Source organism: Humulus lupulus, unplaced genomic scaffold, assembly GCF_963169125.1.
Source record: "Humulus lupulus unplaced genomic scaffold, drHumLupu1.1 SCAFFOLD_106, whole genome shotgun sequence".
Taxonomy (NCBI): domain Eukaryota; kingdom Viridiplantae; phylum Streptophyta; class Magnoliopsida; order Rosales; family Cannabaceae; genus Humulus; species Humulus lupulus.
This window is the reverse complement of record NW_026908670.1, coordinates 24,067-36,423: the sequence shown is the minus strand read 5'-3', so window position 1 is coordinate 36,423 and position 12,357 is coordinate 24,067. Positions and strand designations below refer to the sequence as shown.

General features: G+C 44.0%; 36 non-coding genes across 36 annotated transcripts; all 36 read left to right on the top strand.

The window, feature by feature from the left end:
• The first annotated feature begins 161 nt into the window (after window positions 1–161).
• LOC133810435 (5S ribosomal RNA) lies at window positions 162–280 on the top strand. The gene has a single exon (XR_009882120.1). It is a non-coding gene; the product is annotated as a 5S ribosomal RNA (ribosomal RNA).
• Window positions 281–500: 220 nt separating this feature from the next.
• LOC133810434 (5S ribosomal RNA) lies at window positions 501–619 on the top strand. The gene has a single exon (XR_009882119.1). It is a non-coding gene; the product is annotated as a 5S ribosomal RNA (ribosomal RNA).
• Window positions 620–839: 220 nt separating this feature from the next.
• On the top strand, window positions 840–958 carry LOC133810433 (5S ribosomal RNA). The gene has a single exon (XR_009882118.1). It is a non-coding gene; the product is annotated as a 5S ribosomal RNA (ribosomal RNA).
• A 220-nt stretch (window positions 959–1,178) lies between these two features.
• On the top strand, window positions 1,179–1,297 carry LOC133810432 (5S ribosomal RNA). The gene has a single exon (XR_009882117.1). It is a non-coding gene; the product is annotated as a 5S ribosomal RNA (ribosomal RNA).
• Window positions 1,298–1,517: 220 nt separating this feature from the next.
• LOC133810431 (5S ribosomal RNA) lies at window positions 1,518–1,636 on the top strand. The gene has a single exon (XR_009882116.1). It is a non-coding gene; the product is annotated as a 5S ribosomal RNA (ribosomal RNA).
• Window positions 1,637–1,856: 220 nt separating this feature from the next.
• LOC133810430 (5S ribosomal RNA) lies at window positions 1,857–1,975 on the top strand. The gene has a single exon (XR_009882115.1). It is a non-coding gene; the product is annotated as a 5S ribosomal RNA (ribosomal RNA).
• A 220-nt stretch (window positions 1,976–2,195) lies between these two features.
• On the top strand, window positions 2,196–2,314 carry LOC133810428 (5S ribosomal RNA). Its single transcript, XR_009882113.1, has one exon. It is a non-coding gene; the product is annotated as a 5S ribosomal RNA (ribosomal RNA).
• Window positions 2,315–2,534: 220 nt separating this feature from the next.
• LOC133810427 (5S ribosomal RNA) lies at window positions 2,535–2,653 on the top strand. Its single transcript, XR_009882112.1, has one exon. It is a non-coding gene; the product is annotated as a 5S ribosomal RNA (ribosomal RNA).
• Window positions 2,654–2,873: 220 nt separating this feature from the next.
• Window positions 2,874–2,992, top strand: LOC133810426 (5S ribosomal RNA). Its single transcript, XR_009882111.1, has one exon. It is a non-coding gene; the product is annotated as a 5S ribosomal RNA (ribosomal RNA).
• Window positions 2,993–3,212: 220 nt separating this feature from the next.
• On the top strand, window positions 3,213–3,331 carry LOC133810425 (5S ribosomal RNA). The gene has a single exon (XR_009882110.1). It is a non-coding gene; the product is annotated as a 5S ribosomal RNA (ribosomal RNA).
• A 220-nt stretch (window positions 3,332–3,551) lies between these two features.
• LOC133810424 (5S ribosomal RNA) lies at window positions 3,552–3,670 on the top strand. The gene has a single exon (XR_009882109.1). It is a non-coding gene; the product is annotated as a 5S ribosomal RNA (ribosomal RNA).
• Window positions 3,671–3,889: 219 nt separating this feature from the next.
• On the top strand, window positions 3,890–4,008 carry LOC133810422 (5S ribosomal RNA). The gene has a single exon (XR_009882108.1). It is a non-coding gene; the product is annotated as a 5S ribosomal RNA (ribosomal RNA).
• Window positions 4,009–4,228: 220 nt separating this feature from the next.
• LOC133810557 (5S ribosomal RNA) lies at window positions 4,229–4,347 on the top strand. Its single transcript, XR_009882236.1, has one exon. It is a non-coding gene; the product is annotated as a 5S ribosomal RNA (ribosomal RNA).
• Window positions 4,348–4,567: 220 nt separating this feature from the next.
• Window positions 4,568–4,686, top strand: LOC133810421 (5S ribosomal RNA). Its single transcript, XR_009882107.1, has one exon. It is a non-coding gene; the product is annotated as a 5S ribosomal RNA (ribosomal RNA).
• A 220-nt stretch (window positions 4,687–4,906) lies between these two features.
• Window positions 4,907–5,025, top strand: LOC133810420 (5S ribosomal RNA). The gene has a single exon (XR_009882106.1). It is a non-coding gene; the product is annotated as a 5S ribosomal RNA (ribosomal RNA).
• Window positions 5,026–5,245: 220 nt separating this feature from the next.
• LOC133810419 (5S ribosomal RNA) lies at window positions 5,246–5,364 on the top strand. The gene has a single exon (XR_009882105.1). It is a non-coding gene; the product is annotated as a 5S ribosomal RNA (ribosomal RNA).
• A 220-nt stretch (window positions 5,365–5,584) lies between these two features.
• Window positions 5,585–5,703, top strand: LOC133810525 (5S ribosomal RNA). Its single transcript, XR_009882205.1, has one exon. It is a non-coding gene; the product is annotated as a 5S ribosomal RNA (ribosomal RNA).
• A 219-nt stretch (window positions 5,704–5,922) lies between these two features.
• On the top strand, window positions 5,923–6,041 carry LOC133810418 (5S ribosomal RNA). Its single transcript, XR_009882104.1, has one exon. It is a non-coding gene; the product is annotated as a 5S ribosomal RNA (ribosomal RNA).
• A 221-nt stretch (window positions 6,042–6,262) lies between these two features.
• LOC133810416 (5S ribosomal RNA) lies at window positions 6,263–6,381 on the top strand. The gene has a single exon (XR_009882101.1). It is a non-coding gene; the product is annotated as a 5S ribosomal RNA (ribosomal RNA).
• Window positions 6,382–6,601: 220 nt separating this feature from the next.
• Window positions 6,602–6,720, top strand: LOC133810415 (5S ribosomal RNA). Its single transcript, XR_009882100.1, has one exon. It is a non-coding gene; the product is annotated as a 5S ribosomal RNA (ribosomal RNA).
• Window positions 6,721–6,940: 220 nt separating this feature from the next.
• LOC133810414 (5S ribosomal RNA) lies at window positions 6,941–7,059 on the top strand. The gene has a single exon (XR_009882099.1). It is a non-coding gene; the product is annotated as a 5S ribosomal RNA (ribosomal RNA).
• A 220-nt stretch (window positions 7,060–7,279) lies between these two features.
• LOC133810413 (5S ribosomal RNA) lies at window positions 7,280–7,398 on the top strand. The gene has a single exon (XR_009882098.1). It is a non-coding gene; the product is annotated as a 5S ribosomal RNA (ribosomal RNA).
• Window positions 7,399–7,618: 220 nt separating this feature from the next.
• LOC133810411 (5S ribosomal RNA) lies at window positions 7,619–7,737 on the top strand. Its single transcript, XR_009882097.1, has one exon. It is a non-coding gene; the product is annotated as a 5S ribosomal RNA (ribosomal RNA).
• A 219-nt stretch (window positions 7,738–7,956) lies between these two features.
• Window positions 7,957–8,075, top strand: LOC133810410 (5S ribosomal RNA). The gene has a single exon (XR_009882096.1). It is a non-coding gene; the product is annotated as a 5S ribosomal RNA (ribosomal RNA).
• A 220-nt stretch (window positions 8,076–8,295) lies between these two features.
• Window positions 8,296–8,414, top strand: LOC133810409 (5S ribosomal RNA). The gene has a single exon (XR_009882095.1). It is a non-coding gene; the product is annotated as a 5S ribosomal RNA (ribosomal RNA).
• A 220-nt stretch (window positions 8,415–8,634) lies between these two features.
• LOC133810408 (5S ribosomal RNA) lies at window positions 8,635–8,753 on the top strand. Its single transcript, XR_009882094.1, has one exon. It is a non-coding gene; the product is annotated as a 5S ribosomal RNA (ribosomal RNA).
• Window positions 8,754–8,973: 220 nt separating this feature from the next.
• On the top strand, window positions 8,974–9,092 carry LOC133810524 (5S ribosomal RNA). The gene has a single exon (XR_009882204.1). It is a non-coding gene; the product is annotated as a 5S ribosomal RNA (ribosomal RNA).
• Window positions 9,093–9,311: 219 nt separating this feature from the next.
• On the top strand, window positions 9,312–9,430 carry LOC133810407 (5S ribosomal RNA). The gene has a single exon (XR_009882093.1). It is a non-coding gene; the product is annotated as a 5S ribosomal RNA (ribosomal RNA).
• Window positions 9,431–9,651: 221 nt separating this feature from the next.
• Window positions 9,652–9,770, top strand: LOC133810406 (5S ribosomal RNA). Its single transcript, XR_009882092.1, has one exon. It is a non-coding gene; the product is annotated as a 5S ribosomal RNA (ribosomal RNA).
• A 220-nt stretch (window positions 9,771–9,990) lies between these two features.
• On the top strand, window positions 9,991–10,109 carry LOC133810404 (5S ribosomal RNA). Its single transcript, XR_009882090.1, has one exon. It is a non-coding gene; the product is annotated as a 5S ribosomal RNA (ribosomal RNA).
• A 220-nt stretch (window positions 10,110–10,329) lies between these two features.
• On the top strand, window positions 10,330–10,448 carry LOC133810403 (5S ribosomal RNA). The gene has a single exon (XR_009882089.1). It is a non-coding gene; the product is annotated as a 5S ribosomal RNA (ribosomal RNA).
• A 220-nt stretch (window positions 10,449–10,668) lies between these two features.
• Window positions 10,669–10,787, top strand: LOC133810402 (5S ribosomal RNA). Its single transcript, XR_009882088.1, has one exon. It is a non-coding gene; the product is annotated as a 5S ribosomal RNA (ribosomal RNA).
• Window positions 10,788–11,008: 221 nt separating this feature from the next.
• On the top strand, window positions 11,009–11,127 carry LOC133810401 (5S ribosomal RNA). Its single transcript, XR_009882087.1, has one exon. It is a non-coding gene; the product is annotated as a 5S ribosomal RNA (ribosomal RNA).
• A 219-nt stretch (window positions 11,128–11,346) lies between these two features.
• Window positions 11,347–11,465, top strand: LOC133810400 (5S ribosomal RNA). Its single transcript, XR_009882086.1, has one exon. It is a non-coding gene; the product is annotated as a 5S ribosomal RNA (ribosomal RNA).
• A 220-nt stretch (window positions 11,466–11,685) lies between these two features.
• Window positions 11,686–11,804, top strand: LOC133810551 (5S ribosomal RNA). The gene has a single exon (XR_009882230.1). It is a non-coding gene; the product is annotated as a 5S ribosomal RNA (ribosomal RNA).
• A 220-nt stretch (window positions 11,805–12,024) lies between these two features.
• LOC133810544 (5S ribosomal RNA) lies at window positions 12,025–12,143 on the top strand. The gene has a single exon (XR_009882223.1). It is a non-coding gene; the product is annotated as a 5S ribosomal RNA (ribosomal RNA).
• The last annotated feature ends 214 nt before the right edge of the window (window positions 12,144–12,357 follow it).

The following is a 12,357-nucleotide window of genomic DNA, read 5'->3' as shown; positions in this document are numbered from 1 at the left end:
TTTTGTTTTAAATCTTTAAAAACTCATTTATTTCGTTTTCCTTGAGGGGTTAATACCGTGGTCACTAACAAGCAGCGAATAAGAAGTTCCTAGTCAATCCGGGGGAGAAAAGGGAGGACACACGCGCTCGCTATAAATGAATATTGCGGACCAAACATTCCGGGTGCGATCATACCAGCACTAATGCACCGGATCCCATCAGAACTCCGCAGTTAAGCGTGCTTGGGCGAGAGTAGTACTAGGATGGGTGACCTCCTGGGAAGTCCTCGTGTTGCACCCCTGAAAACATCGTTTTTTTTTTCCCTTTAAAAATCCACCTACGGCTCAAAAGTTTGTATTTTTTGTTTTAAATCTTTAAAAACTCATTTATTTCGTTTTCCTTGAGGGGTTAATACCGTGGTCACTAACAAGCAGCGAATAAGAAGTTCCTAGTCAATCCGGGGGAGAAAAGGGAGGACACACGCGCTCGCTATAAATGAATATTGCGGACCAAACATTCCGGGTGCGATCATACCAGCACTAATGCACCGGATCCCATCAGAACTCCGCAGTTAAGCGTGCTTGGGCGAGAGTAGTACTAGGATGGGTGACCTCCTGGGAAGTCCTCGTGTTGCACCCCTGAAAACATCATTTTTTTTTTCCCTTTAAAAATCCACCTACGGCTCAAAAGTTTGTATTTTTTTTTTTAAATCTTTAAAAACTCATTTATTTCGTTTTCCTTGAGGGGTTAATACTGTGGTCACTAACAAGCAGCGAATAAGAAGTTCCTAGTCAATCCGGGGGAGAAAAGGGAGGACACACGCGCTCGCTATAAATGAATATTGCGGACCAAACATTCCGGGTGCGATCATACCAGCACTAATGCACCGGATCCCATCAGAACTCCGCAGTTAAGCGTGCTTGGGCGAGAGTAGTACTAGGATGGGTGACCTCCTGGGAAGTCCTCGTGTTGCACCCCTGAAAACATTATTTATTTTTTCCCTTTAAAAATCCACCTACGGCTCAATAGTTTGTATTTTTTGTTTTAAATCTTTAAAAACTCATTTATTTCGTTTTCCTTGAGGGGTTAATACCGTGGTCACTAACAAGCAGCGAATAAGAAGTTCCTAGTCAATCCGGGGGAGAAAAGGGAGGACACACGCGCTCGCTATAAATGAATATTGCGGACCAAACATTCCGGGTGCGATCATACCAGCACTAATGCACCGGATCCCATCAGAACTCCGCAGTTAAGCGTGCTTGGGCGAGAGTAGTACTAGGATGGGTGACCTCCTGGGAAGTCCTCGTGTTGCACCCCTGAAAACATCATTTTTTTTTTCCCTTTAAAAATCCACCTACGGCTCAAAAGTTTGTATTTTTTGTTTTAAATCTTTAAAAACTCATTTATTTCGTTTTCCTTGAGGGGTTAATACCGTGGTCACTAACAAGCAGCGAATAAGAAGTTCCTAGTCAATCCGGGGGAGAAAAGGGAGGACACACGCGCTCGCTATAAATGAATATTGCGGACCAAACATTCCGGGTGCGATCATACCAGCACTAATGCACCGGATCCCATCAGAACTCCGCAGTTAAGCGTGCTTGGGCGAGAGTAGTACTAGGATGGGTGACCTCCTGGGAAGTCCTCGTGTTGCACCCCTGAAAACATTATTTATTTTTTCCCTTTAAAAATCCACCTACGGCTCAAAAGTTTGTATTTTTTGTTTTAAATCTTTAAAAACTCATTTATTTCGTTTTCCTTGAGGGGTTAATACCGTGGTCACTAACAAGCAGCGAATAAGAAGTTCCTAGTCAATCCGGGGGAGAAAAGGGAGGACACACGCGCTCGCTATAAATGAATATTGCGGACCAAACATTCCGGGTGCGATCATACCAGCACTAATGCACCGGATCCCATCAGAACTCCGCAGTTAAGCGTGCTTGGGCGAGAGTAGTACTAGGATGGGTGACCTCCTGGGAAGTCCTCGTGTTGCACCCCTGAAAACATCATTTTTTTTTTCCCTTTAAAAATCCACCTACGGCTCAAAAGTTTGTATTTTTTGTTTTAAATCTTTAAAAACTCATTTATTTCGTTTTCCTTGAGGGGTTAATACCGTGGTCACTAACAAGCAGCGAATAAGAAGTTCCTAGTCAATCCGGGGGAGAAAAGGGAGGACACACGCGCTCGCTATAAATGAATATTGCGGAACAAACATTCCGGGTGCGATCATACCAGCACTAATGCACCGGATCCCATCAGAACTCCGCAGTTAAGCGTGCTTGGGCGAGAGTAGTACTAGGATGGGTGACCTCCTGGGAAGTCCTCGTGTTGCACCCCTGAAGACATCATTTTTTTTTTCCCTTTAAAAATCCACCTACGGCTCAAAAGTTTGTATTTTTTGTTTTAAATCTTTAAAAACTCATTTATTTCGTTTTCCTTGAGGGGTTAATACCGTGGTCACTAACAAGCAGCGAATAAGAAGTTCCTAGTCAATCCGGGGGAGAAAAGGGAGGACACACGCGCTCGCTATAAATGAATATTGCGGACCAAACATTCCGGGTGCGATCATACCAGCACTAATGCACCGGATCCCATCAGAACTCCGCAGTTAAGCGTGCTTGGGCGAGAGTAGTACTAGGATGGGTGACCTCCTGGGAAGTCCTCGTGTTGCACCCCTGAAAACATTATTTTTTTTTTCCCTTTAAAAATCCACCTACGGCTCAAAAGTTTGTATTTTTTGTTTTAAATCTTTAAAAACTCATTTATTTCGTTTTCCTTGAGGGGTTAATACTGTGGTCACTAACAAGCAGCGAATAAGAAGTTCCTAGTCAATCCGGGGGAGAAAAGGGAGGACACACGCGCTCGCTATAAATGAATATTGCGGACCAAACATTCCGGGTGCGATCATACCAGCACTAATGCACCGGATCCCATCAGAACTCCGCAGTTAAGCGTGCTTGGGCGAGAGTAGTACTAGGATGGGTGACCTCCTGGGAAGTCCTCGTGTTGCACCCCTGAAAACATCATTTTTTTTTTCCCTTTAAAAATCCACCTACGGCTCAAAAGTTTGTATTTTTTGTTTTAAATCTTTAAAAACTCATTTATTTCGTTTTCCTTGAGGGGTTAATACCGTGGTCACTAACAAGCAGCGAATAAGAAGTTCCTAGTCAATCCGGGGGAGAAAAGGGAGGACACACGCGCTCGCTATAAATGAATATTGCGGAACAAACATTCCGGGTGCGATCATACCAGCACTAATGCACCGGATCCCATCAGAACTCCGCAGTTAAGCGTGCTTGGGCGAGAGTAGTACTAGGATGGGTGACCTCCTGGGAAGTCCTCGTGTTGCACCCCTGAAAACATCGTTTTTTTTTTCCCTTTAAAAATCCACCTACGGCTCAAAAGTTTGTATTTTTTGTTTTAAATCTTTAAAAACTCATTTATTTCGTTTTCCTTGAGGGGTTAATACCGTGGTCACTAACAAGCAGCGAATAAGAAGTTCCTAGTCAATCCGGGGGAGAAAAGGGAGGACACACGCGCTCGCTATAAATGAATATTGCGGACCAAACATTCCGGGTGCGATCATACCAGCACTAATGCACCGGATCCCATCAGAACTCCGCAGTTAAGCGTGCTTGGGCGAGAGTAGTACTAGGATGGGTGACCTCCTGGGAAGTCCTCGTGTTGCACCCCTGAAAACATCATTTTTTTTTTCGCTTTAAAAATCCACCTACGGCTCAAAAGTTTGTATTTTTTTTTTAAATCTTTAAAAACTCATTTATTTCGTTTTCCTTGAGGGGTTAATACTGTGGTCACTAACAAGCAGCGAATAAGAAGTTCCTAGTCAATCCGGGGGAGAAAAGGGAGGACACACGCGCTCGCTATAAATGAATATTGCGGACCAAACATTCCGGGTGCGATCATACCAGCACTAATGCACCGGATCCCATCAGAACTCCGCAGTTAAGCGTGCTTGGGCGAGAGTAGTACTAGGATGGGTGACCTCCTGGGAAGTCCTCGTGTTGCACCCCTGAAAACATTATTTATTTTTTCCCTTTAAAAATCCACCTACGGCTCAAAAGTTTGTATTTTTTGTTTTAAATCTTTAAAAACTCATTTATTTCGTTTTCCTTGAGGGGTTAATACCGTGGTCACTAACAAGCAGCGAATAAGAAGTTCCTAGTCAATCCGGGGGAGAAAAGGGAGGACACACGCGCTCGCTATAAATGAATATTGCGGACCAAACATTCCGGGTGCGATCATACCAGCACTAATGCACCGGATCCCATCAGAACTCCGCAGTTAAGCGTGCTTGGGCGAGAGTAGTACTGGGATGGGTGACCTCCTGGCAAGTCCTCGTGTTGCACCCCTGAAAACATCATTTTTTTTTTCCCTTTAAAAATCCACCTACGGCTCAAAAGTTTGTATTTTTTGTTTTAAATCTTTAAAAACTCATTTATTTCGTTTTCCTTGAGGGGTTAATACCGTGGTCACTAACAAGCAGCGAATAAGAAGTTCCTAGTCAATCCGGGGGAGAAAAGGGAGGACACACGCGCTCGCTATAAATGAATATTGCGGAACAAACATTCCGGGTGCGATCATACCAGCACTAATGCACCGGATCCCATCAGAACTCCGCAGTTAAGCGTGCTTGGGCGAGAGTAGTACTAGGATGGGTGACCTCCTGGGAAGTCCTCGTGTTGCACCCCTGAAAACATCGTTTTTTTTTTCCCTTTAAAAATCCACCTACGGCTCAAAAGTTTGTATTTTTTGTTTTAAATCTTTAAAAACTCATTTATTTCGTTTTCCTTGAGGGGTTAATACCGTGGTCACTAACAAGCAGCGAATAAGAAGTTCCTAGTCAATCCGGGGGAGAAAAGGGAGGACACACGCGCTCGCTATAAATGAATATTGCGGACCAAACATTCCGGGTGCGATCATACCAGCACTAATGCACCGGATCCCATCAGAACTCCGCAGTTAAGCGTGCTTGGGCGAGAGTAGTACTAGGATGGGTGACCTCCTGGGAAGTCCTCGTGTTGCACCCCTGAAAACATCATTTTTTTTTTCCCTTTAAAAATCCACCTACGGCTCAAAAGTTTGTATTTTTTGTTTTAAATCTTTAAAAACTCATTTATTTCGTTTTCCTTGAGGGGTTAATACCGTGGTCACTAACAAGCAGCGAATAAGAAGTTCCTAGTCAATCCGGGGGAGAAAAGGGAGGACACACGCGCTCGCTATAAATGAATATTGCGGAACAAACATTCCGGGTGCGATCATACCAGCACTAATGCACCGGATCCCATCAGAACTCCGCAGTTAAGCGTGCTTGGGCGAGAGTAGTACTAGGATGGGTGACCTCCTGGGAAGTCCTCGTGTTGCACCCCTGAAGACATCAATTTTTTTTTCCCTTTAAAAATCCACCTACGGCTCAAAAGTTTGTATTTTTTGTTTTAAATCTTTAAAAACTCATTTATTTCGTTTTCCTTGAGGGGTTAATACCGTGGTCACTAACAAGCAGCGAATAAGAAGTTCCTAGTCAATCCGGGGGAGAAAAGGGAGGACACACGCGCTCGCTATAAATGAATATTGCGGAACAAACATTCCGGGTGCGATCATACCAGCACTAATGCACCGGATCCCATCAGAACTCCGCAGTTAAGCGTGCTTGGGCGAGAGTAGTACTAGGATGGGTGACCACCTGGGAAGTCCTCGTGTTGCACCCCTGAAAACATCATTTTTTTTTCCCTTTAAAAATCCACCTACGGCTCAAAAGTTTGTATTTTTTGTTTTAAATCTTTAAAAACTCATTTATTTCGTTTTCCTTGAGGGGTTAATACCGTGGTCACTAACAAGCAGCGAATAAGAAGTTCCTAGTCAATCCGGGGGAGAAAAGGGAGGACACACGCGCTCGCTATAAATGAATATTGCGGAACAAACATTCCGGGTGCGATCATACCAGCACTAATGCACCGGATCCCATCAGAACTCCGCAGTTAAGCGTGCTTGGGCGAGAGTAGTACTAGGATGGGTGACCTCCTGGGAAGTCCTCGTGTTGCACCCCTGAAGACATCATTTTTTTTTTTCCCTTTAAAAATCCACCTACGGCTCAAAAGTTTGTATTTTTTGTTTTAAATCTTTAAAAACTCATTTATTTCGTTTTCCTTGAGGGGTTAATACCGTGGTCACTAACAAGCAGCGAATAAGAAGTTCCTAGTCAATCCGGGGGAGAAAAGGGAGGACACACGCGCTCGCTATAAATGAATATTGCGGACCAAACATTCCGGGTGCGATCATACCAGCACTAATGCACCGGATCCCATCAGAACTCCGCAGTTAAGCGTGCTTGGGCGAGAGTAGTACTAGGATGGGTGACCTCCTGGGAAGTCCTCGTGTTGCACCCCTGAAAACATCATTTTTTTTTTCCCTTTAAAAATCCACCTACGGCTCAAAAGTTTGTATTTTTTGTTTTAAATCTTTAAAAACTCATTTATTTCGTTTTCCTTGAGGGGTTAATACTGTGGTCACTAACAAGCAGCGAATAAGAAGTTCCTAGTCAATCCGGGGGAGAAAAGGGAGGACACACGCGCTCGCTATAAATGAATATTGCGGACCAAACATTCCGGGTGCGATCATACCAGCACTAATGCACCGGATCCCATCAGAACTCCGCAGTTAAGCGTGCTTGGGCGAGAGTAGTACTAGGATGGGTGACCTCCTGGGAAGTCCTCGTGTTGCACCCCTGAAAACATCATTTTTTTTTTCCCTTTAAAAATCCACCTACGGCTCAAAAGTTTGTATTTTTTGTTTTAAATCTTTAAAAACTCATTTATTTCGTTTTCCTTGAGGGGTTAATACCGTGGTCACTAACAAGCAGCGAATAAGAAGTTCCTAGTCAATCCGGGGGAGAAAAGGGAGGACACACGCGCTCGCTATAAATGAATATTGCGGAACAAACATTCCGGGTGCGATCATACCAGCACTAATGCACCGGATCCCATCAGAACTCCGCAGTTAAGCGTGCTTGGGCGAGAGTAGTACTAGGATGGGTGACCTCCTGGGAAGTCCTCGTGTTGCACCCCTGAAAACATCATTTTTTTTTTCCCTTTAAAAATCCACCTACGGCTCAAAAGTTTGTATTTTTTGTTTTAAATCTTTAAAAACTCATTTATTTCGTTTTCCTTGAGGGGTTAATACCGTGGTCACTAACAAGCAGCGAATAAGAAGTTCCTAGTCAATCCGGGGGAGAAAAGGGAGGACACACGCGCTCGCTATAAATGAATATTGCGGAACAAACATTCCGGGTGCGATCATACCAGCACTAATGCACCGGATCCCATCAGAACTCCGCAGTTAAGCGTGCTTGGGCGAGAGTAGTACTAGGATGGGTGACCTCCTGGGAAGTCCTCGTGTTGCACCCCTGAAGACATCATTTTTTTTTTCCCTTTAAAAATCCACCTACGGCTCAAAAGTTTGTATTTTTTGTTTTAAATCTTTAAAAACTCATTTATTTCGTTTTCCTTGAGGGGTTAATACCGTGGTCACTAACAAGCAGCGAATAAGAAGTTCCTAGTCAATCCGGGGGAGAAAAGGGAGGACACACGCGCTCGCTATAAATGAATATTGCGGACCAAACATTCCGGGTGCGATCATACCAGCACTAATGCACCGGATCCCATCAGAACTCCGCAGTTAAGCGTGCTTGGGCGAGAGTAGTACTAGGATGGGTGACCTCCTGGGAAGTCCTCGTGTTGCACCCCTGAAAACATCATTTTTTTTTTCCCTTTAAAAATCCACCTACGGCTCAAAAGTTTGTATTTTTTGTTTTAAATCTTTAAAAATCATTTATTTCGTTTTCCTTGAGGGGTTAATACTGTGGTCACTAACAAGCAGCGAATAAGAAGTTCCTAGTCAATCCGGGGGAGAAAAGGGAGGACACACGCGCTCGCTATAAATGAATATTGCGGACCAAACATTCCGGGTGCGATCATACCAGCACTAATGCACCGGATCCCATCAGAACTCCGCAGTTAAGCGTGCTTGGGCGAGAGTAGTACTAGGATGGGTGACCTCCTGGGAAGTCCTCGTGTTGCACCCCTGAAAACATCATTTTTTTTTTCCCTTTAAAAATCCACCTACGACTCAAAAGTTTGTATTTTTTGTTTTAAATCTTTAAAAACTCATTTATTTCGTTTTCCTTGAGGGGTTAATACCGTGGTCACTAACAAGCAGCGAATAAGAAGTTCCTAGTCAATCCGGGGGAGAAAAGGGAGGACACACGCGCTCGCTATAAATGAATATTGCGGACCAAACATTCCGGGTGCGATCATACCAGCACTAATGCACCGGATCCCATCAGAACTCCGCAGTTAAGCGTGCTTGGGCGAGAGTAGTACTAGGATGGGTGACCTCCTGGGAAGTCCTCGTGTTGCACCCCTGAAAACATCATTTTTTTTTTCCCTTTAAAAATCCACCTACGGCTCAAAAGTTTGTATTTTTTGTTTTAAATCTTTAAAAACTCATTTATTTCGTTTTCCTTGAGGGGTTAATACCGTGGTCACTAACAAGCAGCGAATAAGAAGTTCCTAGTCAATCCGGGGGAGAAAAGGGAGGACACACGCGCTCGCTATAAATGAATATTGCGGAACAAACATTCCGGGTGCGATCATACCAGCACTAATGCACCGGATCCCATCAGAACTCCGCAGTTAAGCGTGCTTGGGCGAGAGTAGTACTAGGATGGGTGACCTCCTGGGAAGTCCTCGTGTTGCACCCCTGAAGACATCAATTTTTTTTTCCCTTTAAAAATCCACCTACGGCTCAAAAGTTTGTATTTTTTGTTTTAAATCTTTAAAAACTCATTTATTTCGTTTTCCTTGAGGGGTTAATACCGTGGTCACTAACAAGCAGCGAATAAGAAGTTCCTAGTCAATCCGGGGGAGAAAAGGGAGGACACACGCGCTCGCTATAAATGAATATTGCGGAACAAACATTCCGGGTGCGATCATACCAGCACTAATGCACCGGATCCCATCAGAACTCCGCAGTTAAGCGTGCTTGGGCGAGAGTAGTACTAGGATGGGTGACCACCTGGGAAGTCCTCGTGTTGCACCCCTGAAAACATCATTTTTTTTTCCCTTTAAAAATCCACCTACGGCTCAAAAGTTTGTATTTTTTGTTTTAAATCTTTAAAAACTCATTTATTTCGTTTTCCTTGAGGGGTTAATACCGTGGTCACTAACAAGCAGCGAATAAGAAGTTCCTAGTCAATCCGGGGGAGAAAAGGGAGGACACACGCGCTCGCTATAAATGAATATTGCGGAACAAACATTCCGGGTGCGATCATACCAGCACTAATGCACCGGATCCCATCAGAACTCCGCAGTTAAGCGTGCTTGGGCGAGAGTAGTACTAGGATGGGTGACCTCCTGGGAAGTCCTCGTGTTGCACCCCTGAAGACATCATTTTTTTTTTTCCCTTTAAAAATCCACCTACGGCTCAAAAGTTTGTATTTTTTGTTTTAAATCTTTAAAAACTCATTTATTTCGTTTTCCTTGAGGGGTTAATACCGTGGTCACTAACAAGCAGCGAATAAGAAGTTCCTAGTCAATCCGGGGGAGAAAAGGGAGGACACACGCGCTCGCTATAAATGAATATTGCGGACCAAACATTCCGGGTGCGATCATACCAGCACTAATGCACCGGATCCCATCAGAACTCCGCAGTTAAGCGTGCTTGGGCGAGAGTAGTACTAGGATGGGTGACCTCCTGGGAAGTCCTCGTGTTGCACCCCTGAAAACATCATTTTTTTTTTCCCTTTAAAAATCCACCTACGGCTCAAAAGTTTGTATTTTTTGTTTTAAATCTTTAAAAACTCATTTATTTCGTTTTCCTTGAGGGGTTAATACTGTGGTCACTAACAAGCAGCGAATAAGAAGTTCCTAGTCAATCCGGGGGAGAAAAGGGAGGACACACGCGCTCGCTATAAATGAATATTGCGGACCAAACATTCCGGGTGCGATCATACCAGCACTAATGCACCGGATCCCATCAGAACTCCGCAGTTAAGCGTGCTTGGGCGAGAGTAGTACTAGGATGGGTGACCTCCTGGGAAGTCCTCGTGTTGCACCCCTGAAAACATCATTTTTTTTTTCCCTTTAAAAATCCACCTACGGCTCAAAAGTTTGTATTTTTTGTTTTAAATCTTTAAAAACTCATTTATTTCGTTTTCCTTGAGGGGTTAATACCGTGGTCACTAACAAGCAGCGAATAAGAAGTTCCTAGTCAATCCGGGGGAGAAAAGGGAGGACACACGCGCTCGCTATAAATGAATATTGCGGAACAAACATTCCGGGTGCGATCATACCAGCACTAATGCACCGGATCCCATCAGAACTCCGCAGTTAAGCGTGCTTGGGCGAGAGTAGTACTAGGATGGGTGACCTCCTGGGAAGTCCTCGTGTTGCACCCCTGAAAACATCATTTTTTTTTTCCCTTTAAAAATCCACCTACGGCTCAAAAGTTTGTATTTTTTGTTTTAAATCTTTAAAAACTCATTTATTTCGTTTTCCTTGAGGGGTTAATACCGTGGTCACTAACAAGCAGCGAATAAGAAGTTCCTAGTCAATCCGGGGGAGAAAAGGGAGGACACACGCGCTCGCTATAAATGAATATTGCGGAACAAACATTCCGGGTGCGATCATACCAGCACTAATGCACCGGATCCCATCAGAACTCCGCAGTTAAGCGTGCTTGGGCGAGAGTAGTACTAGGATGGGTGACCTCCTGGGAAGTCCTCGTGTTGCACCCCTGAAGACATCATTTTTTTTTTTCCCTTTAAAAATCCACCTACGGCTCAAAAGTTTGTATTTTTTGTTTTAAATCTTTAAAAACTCATTTATTTCGTTTTCCTTGAGGGGTTAATACCGTGGTCACTAACAAGCAGCGAATAAGAAGTTCCTAGTCAATCCGGGGGAGAAAAGGGAGGACACACGCGCTCGCTATAAATGAATATTGCGGACCAAACATTCCGGGTGCGATCATACCAGCACTAATGCACCGGATCCCATCAGAACTCCGCAGTTAAGCGTGCTTGGGCGAGAGTAGTACTAGGATGGGTGACCTCCTGGGAAGTCCTCGTGTTGCACCCCTGAAAACATCATTTTTTTTTTCCCTTTAAAAATCCACCTACGGCTCAAAAGTTTGTATTTTTTGTTTTAAATCTTTAAAAATCATTTATTTCGTTTTCCTTGAGGGGTTAATACTGTGGTCACTAACAAGCAGCGAATAAGAAGTTCCTAGTCAATCCGGGGGAGAAAAGGGAGGACACACGCGCTCGCTATAAATGAATATTGCGGACCAAACATTCCGGGTGCGATCATACCAGCACTAATGCACCGGATCCCATCAGAACTCCGCAGTTAAGCGTGCTTGGGCGAGAGTAGTACTAGGATGGGTGACCTCCTGGGAAGTCCTCGTGTTGCACCCCTGAAAACATCATTTTTTTTTTCCCTTTAAAAATCCACCTACGACTCAAAAGTTTGTATTTTTTGTTTTAAATCTTTAAAAACTCATTTATTTCGTTTTCCTTGAGGGGTTAATACCGTGGTCACTAACAAGCAGCGAATAAGAAGTTCCTAGTCAATCCGGGGGAGAAAAGGGAGGACACACGCGCTCGCTATAAATGAATATTGCGGACCAAACATTCCGGGTGCGATCATACCATCACTAATGCACCGGATCCCATCAGAACTCCGCAGTTAAGCGTGCTTGGGCGAGAGTAGTACTAGGATGGGTGACCTCCTGGGAAGTCCTCGTGTTGCACCCCTGAAAACATCATTTTTTTTTTCCCTTTAAAAATCCACCTACGGCTCAAAAGTTTGTATTTTTTGTTTTAAATCTTTAAAAACTCATTTATTTCGTTTTCCTTGAGGGGTTAATACCGTGGTCACTAACAAGCATCGAATAAGAAGTTCCTAGTCAATCCGGGGGAGAAAAGGGAGGACACACGCGCTCGCTATATATGAATATTGCGGACCAAACATTCCGGGTGCGATCATACCAGCACTAATGCACCGGATCCCATCAGAACTCCGCAGTTAAGCATGCTTGGGCGAGAGTAGTACTAGGATGGGTGACCTCCTGGGAAGTCCTCGTGTTGCACCCCTGAAGACATCATTTTTTTTTTCCCTTTAAAAATCCACCTACGGCTCAAAAGTTTGTATTTTTTGTTTTAAATCTTTAAAAACTCATTTATTTCGTTTTCCTTGAGGGGTTAATACCGTGGTCACTAACAAGCAGCGAATAAGAAGTTCCTAGTCAATCCGGGGGAGAAAAGGGAGGACACACGCGCTCGCTATAAATGAATATTGCGGAACAAA